The sequence below is a fragment of the Dendrobates tinctorius genome, unplaced genomic scaffold (assembly GCF_039654945.1).
Source record: "Dendrobates tinctorius isolate UK_male_01 unplaced genomic scaffold, ASM3965494v1 ptg000086l, whole genome shotgun sequence".
Lineage (NCBI taxonomy): Eukaryota > Metazoa > Chordata > Amphibia > Anura > Dendrobatidae > Dendrobates > Dendrobates tinctorius.
In genome coordinates this window covers 55,848,548-55,868,049 of record NW_027361754.1, presented here as the reverse complement: position 1 = coordinate 55,868,049, position 19,502 = coordinate 55,848,548, and the positions used below count along the sequence as shown (strand labels likewise).

Sequence of the window (19,502 nt, the reverse complement as noted above, 5' to 3'; positions counted from 1 at the left end):
CACGGCACTGCACAGTCATGCTTACTCACATCCAGCACCAACATTAACCACTTAGTGCTGGATGGAAACAACAAACATCAGATTTCAGCAACGAGAAACCGAGACTGCAAATGTGTGCAATGGATGGAGACATGAAACGAGATAAATGGCAGAAAAAAGTCCATCAATGTTACATTATTACTTGATACATTATGGATCAGATCTATGGGAGTCCAACTCCCACCATCCCACTGATCGTCAGAATACCAGGCACAGCCACAAATGTACGAAGTGGAGCCGGCCAACAATGAAGTAGCCGCAGCTCTCGCCGGAACACTGCGGCTCCAACCAAGCGGCTGATCAGTTGGAAGTAATGGGGGCTAGGAATCAGACAATCAGCAAACCCCACTCCATCAAGTCGACCCCTTCCAGGTCCTTCCATCCACCCCGCTGCCCCCCCAAGGTTGGCCCCTTCCAGGTCGGTCCTACCACTAACCCCTTCTCTCACACCCCCCGAAGTTGGCCCCTTCCAGGTCCCTCCACATGCCCCTTTCGGGCCCCTTCACACACACCTCCCCCACCTCCAAACACACCCCCTCCAGTCAGCACCCATCACACACCCCCCCCTCCAGTCAGCCCCCTTCACACACACTGCCCCTCCAGTCAGCCCCCGTCACACGCACTCCCCCTCCAGTCAGCCCCCTTCACACACTCACACCCCTCCTCCAGTCAGCCCCCTTCACACACTCACACCCCTCCTCCAGTCAGCCCCCTTCACACACACACCCCCTCCAGTCATCCCCTCCCTGGACCTTACACACACACACACACACACACACACACACAACTCCCTTCAGTCAGCCCCCTTCACACCCCCCCCCCAGTCAGTCCCTCCCAGGCCCCTTCACACCCCCCCACCAAACACGCATACACCCTCTAGTCAGCCCCCTTCACACCCCCCCCAGTCAGTCCCTCCCAGGACCTTTCACCCCCCCCCCCCACACACACAGTAGGTCACGCCTTTTGCAGGCCATTTCATCGCTCCAGTCAGCCCCTCCCCTTACAGACTCTTCCACCCTCCTCCCCAGTTAGCACCACACAGTGTTAGTCCAGTGGTTTCTCTCTATAAAGGCACCATAGAAGTTTATCTCCTAGTTACTGGATCCACCTAAGGCTCTGTTCAGACGCAGCGTTTATTGCTGCATTTTTTTTTTTGCCGTCAAAACCTGCTCTCTAGGCAGTAGAAACGCTGCATTCATAACGCCCGTTTTGCCGATTATTTTTGGTGCAGATTACATTTGTAAGGCTACGTTCCCACAGTCCGTAATCAGCAACGCTTTGGGCTCAGCACATGTCTGCTGCATCCAAAGCGCTGCCGGCTTTTGAACGCAGGCGATTCCGGATGTGATCAATGAATCGTGCAGAATTACTGCGTCCAATACATTGTATGGGTGACTTTAGCTTGCGGAGATGGAGCATCTCTGTAAGATAAATTGACATGCTGCGGTCTGGATGCGCCACTTGTACGATTACGCAGGAGAACCGTGGGTGTCGGAGCATGCATAGTGGAGATTGGATTTCATGAAATCCCATCTATTATGCTGTAACATTTGGCCACTGTGGGTTGGACGATGCAAATGTACGGAGCATCCAACTCGCAGCTTTTACTGACCGTGGGAACATACCCCAATTTACTTAATAGTTAGTTTTATTCACCAAAAACACTGCAAACCATTCATTGCTTTCTTGCCGAGTATCTTCCTTTTTCTCATTGCTTTCCATCGGTAAAAAAACCAGACACGCTGATGACTTCAAAAACTGCAGTTCTCAAATTCAGTCAGAAAAAAAAAACACAAGCGTGTACAAGAGATTTATGAAATCTCACAGCTTTTGACGCTACTGTAAAGTGCTGCTTTTAATTTGCAGTAAATAAAAATGCTGCATGTGAATATTACCCAACGGTTGGCATTAAAGGGAATCTGTCACCCCTTTTTTGAAATATCATATAATGATATCATTCAATTGTGCGTCACATAAGGATTCTCTTAGTACTTCTGCTTCCCCCTGACCCCGCACCTTTCATGCATAAATACCTTTTTTATAATGGTTCAGATGTATGTAAACTGCCATGGTCCGGTCCGATGGGCGGGGCTTATTCAACTGCACCCCCCATCGGACCGGACCGTGGCAGTTTACATACATCTGAACCGAATATAAAAAAAGGTATTTATGCATGAAAGGTGCAGGGTCAGGGGGAAGCAAAAGTACTAAGAGAATCCTTATGTGACACACAATTGAATGATATCATTATATGATATCTCAAAAAAGGGGTGACCGATTCCTTTAAGAGTTGATGAGAGAGAGCCACAACCAAGTACTGCCATCTCTCTGCGTTGATCTTAATCGGTTAAGCAGTCGCTCACTGACCTCGAATGGTTGCTTTGGGGAGGTTACAAGACTCTGACCCTCCTGATAGAGGAGAATCAGCAGGGTCTGCCATAAATACCCAAAATACCACCCCTTTAGGAAATGGACAGTAACTGTCCAAAGATGTGACCTGAATAAAGAGCAGCTTTGCAGCCTATTCTGTCTCCAAAGCCGTCACTTTATACAAGACATCTGCTGCTGTCAGCACAAACAATCCAGCTGTGCGTCCGCCTGGAGATCTGGGCACACAGAAGAGTCTGGGGTGCCGAGAATGGCATAACCCAGGGTGACGGCCGTGCAGACACAGGCAGACAGCCTGCTATCCAGGAGGACGGCCGTGCAGACAGCCTGCTATCCAGGAGGACGGCCGTGCAGACAGCCTGCTATCCAGGAGGACGGCCGTGCAGACAGCCTGCTATCCAGGAGGACGGCCGTGCAGACAGCCTGCTATCCAGGAGGACGGCCGTGCAGACAGCCTGCTATCCAGGAGGACGGCCGTGCAGACAGCCTGCTATCCAGGAGGACGGCCGTGCAGACAGCCTGCTATCCAGGAGGACGGCCGTGCAGAGAGCCTGCTATCCAGGAGGACGGCCGTGCAGAGAGCCTGCTATCCAGGAGGACGGCCGTGCAGAGAGCCTGCTATCCAGGAGGACGGCCGTGCAGAGAGCCTGCTATCCAGGAGGACGGCCGTGCAGAGAGCCTGCTATCCAGGAGGACGGCCGTGCAGAGAGCCTGCTATCCAGGAGGACGGCCGTGCAGAGAGCCTGCTATCCAGGAGGACGGCCGTGCAGAGAGCCTGCTATCCAGGAGGACGGCCGTGCAGAGAGCCTGCTATCCAGGAGGACGGCCGTGCAGAGAGCCTGCTATCCAGGAGGACAGCCGTGCAGAGAGCCTGCTATCCAGGAGGACAGCCGTGCAGAGAGCCTGCTATCCAGGAGGACAGCCGTGCAGAGAGCCTGCTATCCAGGAGGACAGCCGTGCAGAGAGCCTGCTATCCAGGAGGACAGCCGTGCAGACAGCCTGCTATCCAGGAGGACAGCCGTGCAGACAGCCTGCTATCCAGGAGGACAGCCGTGCAGACAGCCTGCTATCCAGGAGGACAGCCGTGCAGACAGCCTGCTATCCAGGAGGACAGCCGTGCAGACAGCCTGCTATCCAGGAGGACAGCCGTGCAGACAGCCTGCTATCCAGGAGGACAGCCGTGCAGACAGCCTGCTATCCAGGAGGACAGCCGTGCAGACAGCCTGCTATCCAGGAGGACAGCCGTGCAGACAGCCTGCTATCCAGGAGGACAGCCGTGCAGACAGCCTGCTATCCAGGAGGACAGCCGTGCAGACAGCCTGCTATCCAGGAGGACAGCCGTGCAGACAGCCTGCTATCCAGGAGGACAGCCGTGCAGACAGCCTGCTATCCAGGAGGACAGCCGTGCAGACAGCCTGCTATCCAGGAGGACAGCCGTGCAGACAGCCTGCTATCCAGGAGGACAGCCGTGCAGACAGCCTGCTATCCAGGAGGACAGCCGTGCAGACAGCCTGCTATCCAGGAGGACAGCCGTGCAGACAGCCTGCTATCCAGGAGGACAGCCGTGCAGACAGCCTGCTATCCAGGAGGACAGCCGTGCAGACAGCCTGCTATCCAGGAGGACAGCCGTGCAGACAGCCTGCTATCCAGGAGGACAGCCGTGCAGACAGCCTGCTATCCAGGAGGACAGCCGTGCAGACAGCCTGCTATCCAGGAGGACAGCCGTGCAGACAGCCTGCTATCCAGGAGGACAGCCGTGCAGACAGCCTGCTATCCAGGAGGACAGCCGTGCAGACAGCCTGCTATCCAGGAGGACAGCCGTGCAGACAGCCTGCTATCCAGGAGGACAGCCGTGCAGACAGCCTGCTATCCAGGAGGACAGCCGTGCAGACAGCCTGCTATCCAGGAGGACAGCCGTGCAGACAGCCTGCTATCCAGGAGGACAGCCGTGCAGACAGCCTGCTATCCAGGAGGACAGCCGTGCAGACAGCCTGCTATCCAGGAGGACAGCCGTGCAGACAGCCTGCTATCCAGGAGGACAGCCGTGCAGACAGCCTGCTATCCAGGAGGACAGCCGTGCAGACAGCCTGCTATCCAGGAGGACAGCCGTGCAGACAGCCTGCTATCCAGGAGGACAGCCGTGCAGACAGCCTGCTATCCAGGAGGACAGCCGTGCAGACAGCCTGCTATCCAGGAGGACAGCCGTGCAGACAGCCTGCTATCCAGGAGGACAGCCGTGCAGACAGCCTGCTATCCAGGAGGACAGCCGTGCAGACAGCCTGCTATCCAGGAGGACAGCCGTGCAGACAGCCTGCTATCCAGGAGGACAGCCGTGCAGACAGCCTGCTATCCAGGAGGACAGCCGTGCAGACAGCCTGCTATCCAGGAGGACAGCCGTGCAGACAGCCTGCTATCCAGGAGGACAGCCGTGCAGACAGCCTGCTATCCAGGAGGACAGCCGTGCAGACAGCCTGCTATCCAGGAGGACAGCCGTGCAGACAGCCTGCTATCCAGGAGGACAGCCGTGCAGACAGCCTGCTATCCAGGAGGACAGCCGTGCAGACAGCCTGCTATCCAGGAGGACAGCCGTGCAGACAGCCTGCTATCCAGGAGGACAGCCGTGCAGACAGCCTGCTATCCAGGAGGACAGCCGTGCAGACAGCCTGCTATCCAGGAGGACAGCCGTGCAGACAGCCTGCTATCCAGGAGGACAGCCGTGCAGACAGCCTGCTATCCAGGAGGACAGCCGTGCAGACAGCCTGCTATCCAGGAGGACAGCCGTGCAGACAGCCTGCTATCCAGGAGGACAGCCGTGCAGACAGCCTGCTATCCAGGAGGACAGCCGTGCAGACAGCCTGCTATCCAGGAGGACAGCCGTGCAGACAGCCTGCTATCCAGGAGGACAGCCGTGCAGACAGCCTGCTATCCAGGAGGACAGCCGTGCAGACAGCCTGCTATCCAGGAGGACAGCCGTGCAGACAGCCTGCTATCCAGGAGGACAGCCGTGCAGACAGCCTGCTATCCAGGAGGACAGCCGTGCAGACAGCCTGCTATCCAGGAGGACAGCCGTGCAGACAGCCTGCTATCCAGGAGGACAGCCGTGCAGACAGCCTGCTATCCAGGAGGACAGCCGTGCAGACAGCCTGCTATCCAGGAGGACAGCCGTGCAGACAGCCTGCTATCCAGGAGGACAGCCGTGCAGACAGCCTGCTATCCAGGAGGACAGCCGTGCAGACAGCCTGCTATCCAGGAGGACAGCCGTGCAGACAGCCTGCTATCCAGGAGGACAGCCGTGCAGACAGCCTGCTATCCAGGAGGACAGCCGTGCAGACAGCCTGCTATCCAGGAGGACAGCCGTGCAGACAGCCTGCTATCCAGGAGGACAGCCGTGCAGACAGCCTGCTATCCAGGAGGACAGCCGTGCAGACAGCCTGCTATCCAGGAGGACAGCCGTGCAGACAGCCTGCTATCCAGGAGGACAGCCGTGCAGACAGCCTGCTATCCAGGAGGACAGCCGTGCAGACAGCCTGCTATCCAGGAGGACAGCCGTGCAGACAGCCTGCTATCCAGGAGGACAGCCGTGCAGACAGCCTGCTATCCAGGAGGACAGCCGTGCAGACAGCCTGCTATCCAGGAGGACAGCCGTGCAGACAGCCTGCTATCCAGGAGGACAGCCGTGCAGACAGCCTGCTATCCAGGAGGACAGCCGTGCAGACACAGGCAGACAGCCTGCTATCCAGGAGGACAGCCGTGCAGACACAGGCAGACAGCCTGCTATCCAGGAGGACAGCCGTGCAGACACAGGCAGACAGCCTGCTATCCAGGAGGACAGCCGTGCAGACACAGGCAGACAGCCTGCTATCCAGGAGGACAGCCGTGCAGACACAGGCAGACAGCCTGCTATCCAGGAGGACAGCCGTGCAGACACAGGCAGACAGCCTGCTATCCAGGAGGACAGCCGTGCAGACACAGGCAGACAGCCTGCTATCCAGGAGGACAGCCGTGCAGACACAGGCAGACAGCCTGCTATCCAGGAGGACAGCCGTGCAGACACAGGCAGACAGCCTGCTATCCAGGAGGACAGCCGTGCAGACACAGGCAGACAGCCTGCTATCCAGGAGGACAGCCGTGCAGACACAGGCAGACAGCCTGCTATCCAGGAGAACAGCCGTGCAGACACAGGCATACAGCCTGCTATCCAGGAGGACAGCCGTGCAGACACAGGCAGACAGCGTGCTACCAAGGAGGAGGCCGTGCAGACACAGGCAGAAAGCGTGTTACCCAGGAGGACAGCCGTGCAGACACAGGCAGACAGCGTGTTACCCAGGAGGACAGCCGTGCAGACACAGGCAGACAGCGTGTTACCCAGGAGGACGGCTACGCAGACACAGGCAGACAGCGTGCTACCAAGGATGATGGCCGTGCAGACACAGGCAGACCGTGTGCTACCCAGGAGGATGGCCGTGCAGGCAGACCGTGTGCGTGTGTCCTTCAGGGCAACACTAATCAGTGGCCCCATGTTAGTGATCCTTTTAAGATTATATCCAACCATAAACTTTTATTTTGTTTTTATTTGGCAATGATTAATTAAAAGTAATAAACAGGGACATATTCACCTTTCAAAGTCCCCAGCGATCCACTGAATGCCCCTCCAAAAGGTTTGCGCCTGCTCCAGAAAATACATCTACCCCGATCAGAAGTCCCAGCACCGCTGCAACTGTCAGGTGACTATGACGAGAAGAGAACATTATTCTCCAAAAATTTTCTCTTTGTCTCTTCTAGATTCTCACCACTGCAGCCAATTATAGGTCGCATCACTGCTGTGACTTTCACACGGGGTAAACATCACTTCCGGACCCGGAGGAGACCTTCAAAGGGCAACTAAAAAGGACAGTATACCTCCCTTTATCATTTTTATTCAATCCATACCTTAAAAAAAAAAAAAAATTATACTGGCAACCCCTTTAAGACAATAGCTATAGCAAAAGTCTCCCAGCTGTGCCCTTTCTGCAGCAAAGAAAAAGATAATCAAGCCACATTCTTTGGTCAAGGAGGGTCCCGGCTTTAGTCGGCCACAGGATGAAGATGGAACTGGTCAGCAGGAGATGAACCCTTGTGTTCTCCAGGGGATTTCTACAAGACTGTCTCCAGCATTTCCCGCAAGATCCTTAACTGACAAACAGTGAGGGAAAATAGATTTAAAGGGTTTGGTCTCTTCTTAAAAGGGGTAAAATTGCAAAGCGCTGGAGGGCTAGCGCCTTCCTACCAGGTGGGCTGGCGCCTGGATGTGGCCCGACAATATCAGCATGCCATATTAATCTACTACCAGCAGACCCCAGCAAGTTTAGGATAGTTTTTAACAAAAAAAAAAAAAAGTTAAACTGAGAAGTGTGACAAGTAATAAAATGACCAGCACTGGTATCTAGAGTTGAGCGACTTTTGGTTTTTTAGGGTCGAGTTTCGTTTCGTGAAACCCGACTTTTCCAAAAGTCGGGTCGAGCAAGATCGTCCGATTATAGGGAAAAGTCGGGGTCGTCCCGAAACACGAAACCCAATGTAAGTCAATGGGGAATAAAAGTCGGCAGTGAGAGGAGGACAGGAAACACACCTACAGTGCCCATTTGAATGCCAAAAGCATCAATTCTTCTTACTTAAGCTTGTCAACCTTAATTAACTTCATAATACAAGTTACGCAAAGAAAAATGGGGGTTATTTGGCTAAAGTTGTGGGGGGGGGGCTGGCTCCAGGTTTTCATGTGCCCTGGGCGAAAGAGCGCCCCTTTAACACATACCAAAACTCATCATGCTCCGATACGGCAGAGAAATAGCGGTATAGTACAATGAAAAATACTTCACTTTTTACATCTCATGACGAGGCCCATCTATTTCTCCATACAGAATCATTGGTCCCATATAATGTTTGAAACAGTATATGATGAGCTCCACATAATGCTACAGTATATGTTGGTCCCCATGGATGAAGCTCCACTGTCTTATGGGCCCAAATAATGCTCCAAACATAATGGGCCCCATTTCTAATGCTCTAGTGTATAATGGGCCCTGTAAATGCTGCTCCAGTGTCTGATGTCCACCTTTGGAATGTTCCAGTGTATGGTGGGCCCCATCTATCATTCTCCAGAGTAACGTGCTCCCCAAAAATTGCTGTCCCAACATTGAAAACAATCAAATAAGTCTCCTCGCTAGGGAATCCCTGTACTAGTCTGGACTCCTCGTCGTCCCCATCTTCCATCTCACTGCACAGTATTTCATCCTTGCAAGTGCTGTGATCCTGAGCAAGCAGGGGGGGCCCACTCGTTGGCGACGGCACTGGCACAGGGCCCCTGATAGTACGGTGGTGTGTCTGATGGCGGGTGGGCCGAACCTGCACTTTCATCTGCAGCTTCCTCTTTGTCACCGTGTAAGATGGAACTGTATATGGGAAGGGTAACCTGAGTTTCATCAGGGTCAGATTCAGGCCGTGTAGCGTGCGAGGGGAATGTAGTGGTCTGGGTCAATGTACCAGCAGATTCATCGAGCAGTGGCTGGGCATCAGTGCACTTGTGTCGCCCCCAGGAGTACGGTCGCCACAGTGGCATTACCTTCCTCCTAGGGAGTGTGATGTCATGCTTGGGAGCAACGAAGGATCTCTCTAGCAGGTTAACTGATTGGGCGGCGTTATTCCCACGAGTCATGACCCTCCAAACAGCGTTCATGAAGGCAAATTGTTTGTTTTACGTGGGCAGTATGGTTGCAAAGCTGAACCTTAAAGGAATGTCCAGAAGGGCACCACCAGGAGTGGAGCCTACGGTTAAATTCGACTCCACCTGGGAAACCTCATCCATGCCAGCTACAGAACAGATGCACACATTGCAAGCTTAATTCCGTTAACGAACGAGACTCCGTCATGCCCCGCGGTCCGAGTCCAGCTTACTAGAGGGACACGTGAGGCTCTGGAACATGAGATTGGCCAATAACTGGTGTGTCATGCCCTTACATGTCCGTGGCTGCATGTGCGCTACACTGAAAAGGCCAGCGTTTGTCGCTTACAGGTGCAGATAACCCGCTGAACAACGTTAGTGATGGGGATCACCGACTACAATTATTACCCGCGAACAATGATTTCCCAGTAAATGCAGGTCAACTGCAGTTCCGGAATTAGGCCTAACCGTCATTCCTGAAAAAATGAAAAACTTACGTGTGCAAACCACAGGTGCTGTAGCTTGCTTAACAGCTCGCCAGCCGTTCTCACGCCCAGAATGGATTACACGTGATTGCACAAAGGTTAGAAAGGGTACCGTATCCCCAGATAACATGTATGGATAGCGTACACATTCAAAATATATGTCTCAGGAGGCAGGCTCAGACGGTGTTAGGCCCAGTATGGATTGCACGTGATTGCACAAAGGTTAGAAAGGGTACCGTATCCCCGGATAACATGTATGGATAGCGTACACATTCAAAATATATGTCTCAGGAGGCAGGCTCAGACGGTGTTAGGCCCAGTATGGATTGCACAAAGGTTAGAAAGGGTACCGTATCCCCGGATAACATGTATGGATAGCGTACACATTCAAAATATATGTCTCAGGAGGCAGGCTCAGACGGTGTCAGGCACAGTATGGATTTGACGGCCCAGATTACACAGCGGAGGAGCAGGGAGAGGTAAAGATTGCAAATGCTGGGGCCCTGCCCAAGCAAGGGGGGCCCACTTGTGGGCGTCGGTACTGGCACTGGGCCCCTCATAGTACAGCGGTGTGTCTGACGGCGGGTGTGCACCACCACCGTCAGAGACACTTGATTGCACTATGAGGGACCCTGTGCCAGTGCCCGCGCCCAAGAGTCGGCCTACCCACCTGTCCAGGGCAACAGCACTCGCACGGTGTCGTGCGCTAGGTGGTGACCCCGGCCATGGGGGGGGGAGGCAGCACAGTTAGGGAGTTTTAGAAAGTGGCATATGTTGATGTTGGACATTCAGCTGATGCAAAAGGCGAAATAGGTCAAGTCCCAGGAAGAGGTGGACCAAAGCAAGCCATTTTTCTGTCACCCTATGTGTCATCAGGGGAAGGTGGGACAAAATCCTTGGAAACCCATGCATGGTTCATTTTAATGAAGGTTAGATCATCCACATTTTGGGTTGACAGACGGGTCCTTTTTTCTGTCAGGATTGATCCAGCTGCACTGAAGACTCTTTCCGATAGCACACTTGCAGCTGGGCAAGCGAGCTCCTGTAAGGCATATTGGGCCAATTCAGGCCAGGTGTCCAGTTTAGCGGCCCAATAGTCAAAGGGGAATGACCTGTGTGGGAGAACATCGATATGGGAGGAAAAGTAGCTTGTTACCATAGTTGACAACTGCTGTCTCCTGTCACTTTCCATCGATGCAGTATTACCAGTTGTGTGGGCGGTATTTGAAAAATCAGTCCACAACATTGTCATGAAACCCCTGTCTCCAACGCCACTTCTGCTGTGTGCACCACGAACACCTCTGCCAAGCTGCCCCGGGCCCGTACGGCTCGTGTGAGAACCATCACCGCTGCTGTGTGCGGGGAATGCCTCAAGCAACCGATTTACCAGAGTTGCTTGTTTATTAGCCAATATTAGGTCAAGGTTCTCCTGTGGCATGATGTTTTGTAATTTGCCTTTATAGCGTGGATCCAGGATGCTGGCCAACCAGTAGTCGTCATCGTTCATCATTTTGGCAATACGGGGGTCCCTTTTTAGGATCCGCAAGGCATAATCTGACATGTGGGCCAATGTTCCCGGTGTCAATGATGCACTGCGAGTGCTGGTTGGAGGAGCACTTTCTGGCAAATCCACATCCCTCCAGTCACGCACAAACCCTGTACCAGACCTTGCCACGCCAACATTTTCACTTGCCCCACGAGATGCATCCTCCTCCCCTAAGTAATCATCCCCATCATCATCCTCCTCCTCTTCTTCCTCCACCTCGTCCAGGAGAGGTCCCTGAGCAGACAATGGCTGAATGTCATCAAGGATTCCCTCCTCCTCTTCCTCATCAACATTGGCTGCAGACGCCTGCTCCTTAAGGTGCGTCAAAGTTTGCATGAGCAGACGCATAAGTGGGATGCTCATGCTTAGGATGGCGTCGTCTGCGCTTACCAGCCGTGTGCATTCCTCAAAACACTGAAGGACTTTACAGAGGTCTTTCAGCTTCGACCACTGCACACCTGTCAACTCCATGTCTGCTCTCAAAGTGCCTGGCCGTGTATCCTCCCACAAATGCATTATGGCCTGCCTCTGCTCGCACAGCCGCTCCACCATGTGCAGGGTGGAGTTCCACCTTGTTGCAATGTCGATAATGAGGCGGTGGTTGGGAAGGTGGAGCAATCGCTGCAGCTTCTGCATACGAACGGAGTGTACAGGCGACCGGCGGATGTGCGCGCACAGTCTTCGCACCTTCTGGAGCAGGGCTGTTAACTCCGGATAATTTTTGAGGAAGCACTGCACCACCAGGTTCAAGGTGTGAGCCAAGCAAGGTATGTGGCTGAGTTTTGAAAGGGCTATGGCTGCCACAAAATTACGGCCGTTATCACTAACTACCTTGCCTGCCTCAAGATGTACACTGCCCAGCCATGACTCAGTTTGTCGCTTCAAGTACTCGGCCAGCACCTCAGCGGTATGTCTGTCGCCCAAACACATCATCTGCAACACAGCCTGCTGACGCTTTCCACTAGCTGCTCGATAGGGGGACACATTGTGTGCAACAGTGGCAGCTGCAGATGGATTGCTCGTACGACTGCGCTCTGTGGACGAGCTTTCGCTTCTGGAGGAGGAGGAGGAGGAGGAGGAGGAGGAGGAGGAGGAGGAGGAGGAGAAGAAGAAGGAGGAGGAGGAGGAGGAGGAGGAGGAGGAGGAGGAGGGTGGAACGCCTACAGCCAACTGTTTCCTGTACCGTGGGCTAGGCAGCACTGTCCCACCACCGCTGTCCCCTGTGGACCCTGCATCCACCACATTAACCCAGTGCGCAGTGATGGACACGTAACGGCCCTGGCCATGCCGACTGGACCATGCATCAGTAGTGAGGTGCACCTTTCCGCTCACTGACTGCTTGAGTGCATGGACAATGCGGTCTTTCACATGATGGTGGAGGGCTGGGATGGCTTTGCGAGAGAAGAAGTGGCGACTGGGTAGGTCATAGCGTGGTACTGCATAGGCCATGAGTTCGCGGAAAGCTGTGCTTTCCACCAACCGAAAGGGCATCATCTCAAACGAGATTAGTTTGGCAATGTGGGCGTTCAAACCCAGTGTACGCGGATGAGAGACTGAGTACTTTCTTGACCAACTCATAGTGTCTGGGAGGGTGAGCTGGACTTGAGAGCTGCATATGGTGGAAGTAGCGGTGGACAGGGCGGACTGAGAGAGGGTTGATGATGGTGATGGAGTTGGTGTTCTTTCTGATGGCCTAGAATCAGTCTTTCGTTGATATAACAGTGGGATTCCCTGACTGCTGTGGCCTTGCAACGACACCTCAACATTTGCTGCTGTGCTAACCGGTGGGCTTACAGTGGGGGAAACAATGTAGCGTTGCTGACTACCTTCGTTGTGATCAGTTGCACATGTGGCACTTGAGGTTTGGTGTTGTGTCCACGCTTGCAAGTGCATGCTGGTTAAATGTCTAAGCATGCAACTGGTATTCAAATTTTTCAGATTTTTCCCTCGGCTAAAGGTCTTTTTGCACTTCTTACAGATAACCTTGGCCTGATCATGAGGATTTTGTTCAAAAAAGTGCCACACTGCACTCTTCCTACTTTGGCAGACATTTTGCGGCCTAGCACGCTGTGATCTTTTGACCCTCTGGACAAGCTGTCCAGCAACTCTTTTGATGTTTGGAACCTGTCTTTGGAGTGCTCCGGGCCTGCCAGATAACAGCTGTTGCGATGTCGATGTCTGCTGTGGATGCTCCTCATCTGAGCTATTGGAAGCAGCACCCTCTTCCCCCAATGGATGCCAATCTGGGTCAACAACTGGGTCATCCATCACCTCCTCTTCCATGTCATGTGCACCTTCCTCTGTGTCACCGTGTATGGTGGTATAGTGTGCGGGAAGGGGCACCTGAGTCTCATCAGGGTCAGAATCTGGCTCTGTACACTGCGAGGACAATGTAGTGCTCTGAGTGAATGTACCAGCAGAATCATCCATCAGCGGCTGTGCATCAGTGCACTCCATGTCAGATTCATCTTGGCCTGGGTAATTCACCATTTCACTTGATAATCCAGGCATTGTATGTGAAAACAGCTCCATGGAGTAATCAGTAGTATGGCCTGCGTCATCCTTCAATCTTGGTTGGGGTGAAGGACACAAGGAAAGGTGTGGTTCATGAACATGAGCCTCCAATGACGACTCAGTGCTTTTACTTTTTACAACTGAAGAAGAGGAGGCGATAGAGCTGGAGGCTGAGTCAGCAATGTAAGACAAAACTTTTTCCTGATGCTCTGGCTTTAAAAGCGGTTTGCCAACTCCTAGAAAACGAAGCGTTCGAGGCCTTATGTAGCCAGACGATGATGCAGGCTCAACACCTCCTGCATTCGGTCCTATTTTGCTCTTGCCACTACCATCAGATCCACCACCAACATCATCATTACCAGCTGCCAACCCCCGCCCAATTCCACAGCCTCTTCCACCAGCCTTCCTCATTTTTGGTAGAAATGTAGACAAAATTCAACAAACTATATAGTATGTAAAACAAGGTACAAGGTGTCTATAGGACAGGGGAGATTTTGAATTTCTGCACACACTTTTGGACACTGGACACTTTTGGAATGTGTGAAGCCCACTGATATCTGAGCGCTATGTGACAGGCTCGATGGCACAGCTGTGACCTAAGTGACTAGAGGATAAGTGAGATTTTGAATCTCTGCACACACTTTTGGACACTTTTGGATTGTGTGAGGCCCAATGAATATCTGAGCGCTATGTGACAGGCTCGATGGCACAGCTGTGACCAAAGTGACTAGAGGATAAGGGAGATTGGATTGCTTTTAAAAAAGCAGTTTGCGGAGCAGTGGGTAAACAGCAATGCCAGCCTGTCAGGAAGCCTTAGAAGGCAGCCCAACAACCAACACCACTGATACACCACTATATAGCCTCCCCTTGCACTGCACACACAGTGACTGGTGTGTTGTGCAGGCCAAATCGCTAGCAGCAGAAGCAGTTTTTCTGTCTTCTTCCCTGCCTAACGCTCTCCCAACAGAATCAGCAGCAACCTCTCCCTATGCTAAGATCGGCAGAAGTAAGATGGCGGTCGGCGTGCACGCCCTTTTATACCCCCTGTGACGCCCACCAAAGCAAGCCAATCACTTGCATGCCCTTCTGAAAGATGGTGGTGACCCGTGCCTATGTCATCACGTTGCCCACAGTGTCCGTGGATCCTGATTGGCTGAAAAAGAGCGCAAAACAAACTTTTGAAACGCGACTTTGGCGCGTAAGTCGCCGACCTCGTGGCCGACCTCATCCTAGGGTCGGGTTTCGTTTCATGAAACCAGACTTTGCCAAAAGTCGGCGACTTTTTAATTTTTTCGACCCGTTTCGCTCAACTCTACTGGTATCATCTGTGCCAGCTGCCGCCTGGCTCCTTCCTCGTGCCCTGCAGAAACCCCATTGTATGAGGGCTCACCTGTGCGCTATACGTCACACTGCGCCATTCATTATTTACGTGCTGCAGAGATAGTCTATCCGTTCGGCTACTAGGCCATTCATTATTAGTGAGCAGGATGGTGGGTGGGCAAGAAACGCCCTGGAAAAGGAGATAAGGAGACAGTATACAGCAAAGGAACTCTAAGACGGTTGCATGCAGAGTTAGGTTTTGTGATGAAACTTTCTTTAATCCAGCTTGTTTCTGGGAAAAGGGGCATGACCGCCCTTGGAGGGAGGCAAGTACTCAGCTTTCCCAGTGCTCGGGTATTTATTAACCTATTCCCGCTCATGTCAGCCTGATTATGGAGAGGCCAAACTTGTATATAGTTTTCTTTAAAATAAAAAACTGGAAAACAAAATTTGGTTTGTGTCACCATTTCCATTAAAAAGCCATCTGCTTTTTAATTTTTCAGTCGCAGGAGCCGAGTGACAGCTTGTTTTTATTTGCAAATCAGCTGTAGGTTTTACTGATATCATACGTATGGGGCACATCCGGCTCTTTGCAGCATTTTACTGAGACGGAAAACCTGCAATTCTTATATTTAGTTTTTTTTTTTCTTTTCATAGTTTATCCTACAAATTAAAAAAAAATTCTCCATCTCAACAGATCAGGTTTAGTCTTATTGGCAATGCTCCACGGGAGACAAATACGCAAATTAGCTGTCAGTCAAAATGAAAAGTAGGCTCGCTTGTGCCACCTGGTGGACGCAGCCACCCTATAAGGCAATGTTAGACCCTTTAAGTTTGGCTGAAAACAACTTTAACCTTCCAGTATTATATGTAGAGGAATCATCCTCTGTAACAAACCTGTGACGTTAATAATTAACGTTTGGTAACAGAAGTGATGATTTGTTTTTGGAAATCAAACTATGAAATAGCAGATATCACAAGGGCCCAAAACTGAGGATGAAGGAGCAAGCAACAGGGCAAGTTCAGCAATGTGGCTGCTCCTCAGGGGCGTTACTATCCATCTGTCAACACAGCTCTACATATTGAGGTGTGTAATGGCCAGGATTGCGTCCATACAGAGAAAAAAGGGAGCGGACCTAATCCCAAAAATAGAGACTAGAGGGGAAAAACCCCCAGTGTTCATAATATAACACACCCTAGTTAGAAGCTGTGGAGACCCAGCATTGTATCTTAATTAGGCTAGTTTCACATTTGCGCTTTTGAGTGCAGCGACGGCCTGCGCACGGCCGCCGCTAAGCCCTGCCCCCTGCCGCGCGTCTGCCGATAGCTCCGCCTACCGGCGCATGACGCTGCATGCGTCCCCTATCTTTATCACTGGGGGTGCAGGCCGTGCACAGTATGCGTTTGGAGGCGCATGCGTCCTTTTCACGGTGCGCAGACCAGCGCCAAACGCAACCTGCTGCAGTTTGGTTGCGCTCGGCGCACCGTGAAAAGGACGCATGCGCCGCCAAACGCATACTGCGCATGGCCTGCGCCCCCAGTGATAAAGATAGGGGACGCAGGACGCATGCAGCGTCATGCACCAGTAGGCGGAGCTACCGGCGGAGGAGCGGCAGGGGGCGGGGCTTAGCGGCGGCCGTGCGCAGGCCGTCGCTGCACTCAAAAGCGCAAATGTGAAACTAGCCTTAACCAGACATTTTTAGTAAACCAAGAAGAATAGCCTGTTATCTGTATGATGTCTTGAATTTAAGCATTGCTTTCTGACTGGTCAAGAAAACAGATTTTTGTTTGTGTCAGCCTGTAATATTGACTTGTATTGTGCACTCATCCTTGATGACTAGTGATGTTTACTGATATGCTAGTGAATCATTCTCTAGGCCAGTTTGTTGATTTTTAAAACAGAGGAGGAAAAGCTATGCAAATACCGTATATACTCTAGTATAAGCCGAGATTTTCAGCCCATTTTTTTGGACTGAAAGTCCCTCGCGTCTTATACGCAGGTCATATAGCCAGGGGGTCGGCGGGGGAGCAGGGGTGTCAGATTGTACTGCCCCCCCCCCGGCACAGTCTCTGCAGCCCCCCGCTTCTCCCACAGTCTCCCTTCCTTCCTATAGCGGTCACAAGGTATCGCTCATTAAAGTCATGAATACGCGCATATTTATGACTTTAATGAGCGGTACCACGTGACCGCTGAATGAAGGAAAGGAGACCGTAGGAGAAAGGCTGCAGAGACACCCCAGGGGAAGGTAAGTATATGCTATATTCACCTGTCCCGGTTCCAACGCTGCTCGCCGCTGTGACAGCAGAGGGCGCGATGACGTTCAGACAGCAGAGTGCACGCCCTCTGCTGCCTGACATCACTGACAGAGGGACTCGGTGGGCAGACAGCGGCAAGCAGCGTTGGAACCGGGACAGGTGAATATCTCAGGTGCCGGGTCCTGAGCCAGCGGCGACACCTGTCCCCCATAGCGTGCCAGTGTCCGCCTGCTCAGGACACCGGCACCTGGCCTTTAGCGACGAGAGGCATGTCTTTTTATTTTTTTTAATACCTGCAGTAGCGGCAGCAGCAATATATGGGGGCATAATCTATGGGGCATCTTATGGGGGCAGCATATTCAATGGAGCATCTTATGGGGGCATATTCCGTGGAGCATCTTATGGGGGCAGCATATGGGGGCATATTCAATGGAACATCTTATGGGGGCGGCATATTCAATGGAGCATCTTATAGGGGCATATTCAATGGAGCATCTTATAGGGGCAGCATATGGGGGCATATTCAATGGAGCATCTTATAGGGGCAGCATATGGGGGCATATTCAATGGAGCATCTTATAGGGGCATATTCAATGGAGCATCTTATGGGGCAGCATATGGGGTTATATTCAATGGAGCATCTGATGGGGGCAGCATATGGGGGAATATTCAGTGGAGTATCTTATGGGGCAGCATATGGGGCCATATTCAGTGGAGCATCTTATGGGGGCATATTCAATGGAGGATCTTATGGGGCAGTATATGGGGCATATTCAAAGGAGCATCTTATGGGGGCAGCATATGGGGGCATATTCAGTGAAGCATCTTATGGGGGCAGCATATGGGGGCATATTCAATGGAGCATCTTATGGGGGCAGCATATGGTGGCATATTCAATGGAGCATCTTATGGGGGCAACATATGGGGTATATTCAATGGAGCATCTTATGGGGCAGCATATGGGGGTATATTCAATGGAGCATCTTATGGGGGCATATTCAATGGAGCATCTTAATATGGGGGCAGCATATGGGGGCATATTCAATGGAGCATCTTATAGGGGCATATTCAATGGAGCATCTTATAGGGGCAGCATATGGGGGCATATTCAATGGAACATCTTATGGGGCAGCATATGGGGGTATATTCAGTGGAGTATCTTATGGGGGCAGCATATGGGGCCATATTCAGTGGAGCATCTTATGGGGGCATAGTCAATGGAGGATCTTATGGGGCAGTATATGGGGCATATTCAAAGGAGCATCTTATGGGGGCAGCATATGGGGGCATATTCAGTGAAGCATCTTATGGGGGCAGCATATGGGGGCATATTCAATGGAGCATCTTATGGGGGCAGCATATGGTGGCATATTCAATGGAGCATCTTATGGGGGCAACATATGGGGTATATTCAATGGAGCATCTTATGGGGCAGCATATGGGGGTATATTCAATGGAGCATCTTATGGGGGCATATTCAATGGAGCATCTTAATATGGGGGCAGCATATGGGGGCATTTTCAATGGAGCATCTTATGGTCTTATGGGGCATCTTATGGGGGCAGCATAGGAGGGTATATTCAATGGAGCAACTTATAGGGGCAGCATATGGGGGCATATTCAATGGAGCATCTTATGAGGACATATTCAATGGAGCATCTTATGGGGGCAGCATATGGTGGCATATTCAGTGGAGCATCTTATGGGGGCAGCATATGGTGGCATATTCAGTGGAGCATCTTATGGGGGCAGCATATGGTGGCATATTCAGTGGAACATCTTATGGGGGCAGCATATGGGGCATATTCAATGGAACATCTTATGGGGCAGTATATGGGGGCATATTCAATAGAGCATCTTATGGGGGCAGCATATGGGGCATATTCAATGGAGCATCTTATGGGGGCATCATATAGGGGTATATTCAATGGAGCATCTTATAGGGGCATATTCAATGGAGCATCTTATGGGGCAGTATATGGGGGTATATTCAATGGAGCATCTTATGGGGCAGCATATGAGGGTATATTCAATGGAGCATCTTATGGGGGCATCATATAGGGGTATATTCAATGGAGCATCTTATGGGGGCATATTCAATGGAGCATCTTATGGGGCAGTATATGGGGGTATATTCAATGGAGCATCTTATGGGGGCAGCATATGAGGGTATATTCAATGGAGCATCTTATAGGGGCAGCATATTCAGTGGAGAATCTTATGGGGGCATATTCAATGGAGCATCTTATGGGGGCAT

General features: G+C 52.1%; 1 protein-coding gene across 5 annotated transcripts in view; it reads right to left on the bottom strand.

Moving 5' to 3' along the window:
• Positions 1-19,502, bottom strand: part of NADK (NAD kinase) — an 88,107-nt gene that overhangs the window by 33,920 nt on the left and 34,685 nt on the right. The window lies entirely within an intron of this gene.